The sequence below is a fragment of the Grammomys surdaster genome, unplaced genomic scaffold (assembly GCF_004785775.1).
Source record: "Grammomys surdaster isolate TR1022 unplaced genomic scaffold, NIH_TR_1.0 126185, whole genome shotgun sequence".
Classification (NCBI taxonomy): Eukaryota; Metazoa; Chordata; class Mammalia; order Rodentia; family Muridae; genus Grammomys; species Grammomys surdaster.
In genome coordinates this window covers 5,535,009-5,536,606 of record NW_021620991.1, presented here as the reverse complement: position 1 = coordinate 5,536,606, position 1,598 = coordinate 5,535,009, and positions in this window count along the sequence as shown.

The window sequence follows — 1,598 nt, the reverse complement described above, 5'->3', positions numbered from 1 at the left end:
CTCATTGTTTTGGACTTGGGTTCTCCCAGCCAGGGGACACACCCCCGATCAGTACATCTAGGAACAGGGCACAGGTGACAGAAGAAATGTTGGGTGAGCATTGGACTTTAGACATCCTGTGTCAATCTCCCTCTCAAGACAAGGTGCAAAGCAGCGGCATGGGTGAAGAATGGGTGTGCCTGGACCTTGGTACGACCCTTTCCTTATCGAAGTCCAGAATAGAAATGACGGCTGCCAGATCCTACCCGAAAGCAACCTCCCTTACACGCCCGCCTCACACTGTGCCCTCGGAGGGCATCGGGCCTTTCCACTATGCCATGCGTACACGTTGTTGAATAACCTGAGATGCTGCCCTATGGCATAGAAAGATAACGGAGAGGCCAATCCGTGCTCGCTAGTGGAATGCGAACAGAAGCGGTTGCAGTCGTGGTAAGACAGCACCTGGGAAACCTCCGCGGCATCCAGCAGCACACCAGGGTCCTCGGGCCTCTCACTGCCAGGAGAATAGTTTCCTTGGCTTTACCGATCTGAAGGGGTGGCAGTGTGGCTCAGTGGTAAAGGATGTCAGAATGTGCAATCCCAGCACAGGGAGGATCAGGAGTTTAAGGTCATCTTCACTACGTTTGGATCAACCTGGTAACATGAGACAGCCACCAGGGGACTGGAGATATAAATGGCTCAGGGTTATAGGAATTCTTGTTTTAAGGGGCCTGATGACCTCTTCTTGGCTTCCTCAGGCATCGGACATGCACGGCGTGCACACGCATAAATGCAGACAAACACTCATAGACAATATAAATTAAAGTTGATATAAAATCTCACAAATATCATATGTTGGATCACTTTCTCGATTTTTTTTTTAATTCTGTGTAGTAGATGGGCCTAGGGCCTATTCATGCTGGGCATCTGAACTATATCCTTCTAGCTCCCCTCCCAAACATTTTTCTTTGAGCCAAAGTCTCAGTATAGAGTCCAGACTGGCAGCTACTCAAAATCTTCCCCCCTCAGCTTTCCTGGTGTTGGAATGATGGATATGTACCTCCATGCCCAGTGTGATGTCAACTTGTGACAACGTAGAGTCATCTGAGAAAAGAACCTCTGTTGATGAAATACCCTGATCAGGCCAATGGACCTGTCTTTAGGGGATTGTCTTGATAGTTGATTGACATGGAAAGTCCCAGCCCACTGTGGGCAGCACATTCCCTAGGCAGGAGATCCTGCAAGATTCAGAACAAGTAAAAGCTACAGCCAGCTTGGGGTATATTTGTTTCTCTCTGCTCTTGACTGTGACTATGATATGACTGACCGCTGACTGAATTCCTGCCTTGATTCCCTCTCATTGAATCAGGACACCTGGCTTGTCCCAACTTCTAAATACCTTCTCTGTGTTCCCCTCCCCCTAAGCTCCAGAACTCAGGGAGCAGAGGCAGGCAGAGCTCTGTGAATTTAAGGCCAGCTTCATCTACATAGTGAGGTTCTGGATAGCTAGGGCTATGTAAAGAGACTCTGTCTTTAAAAACAAAAACAGAGAGAGAGAGAGAGAGAGGGAGAGGGAGAGGGAGAGGGAGAGGGAGAGGGAGAGGGAGATAGAGGAAGAG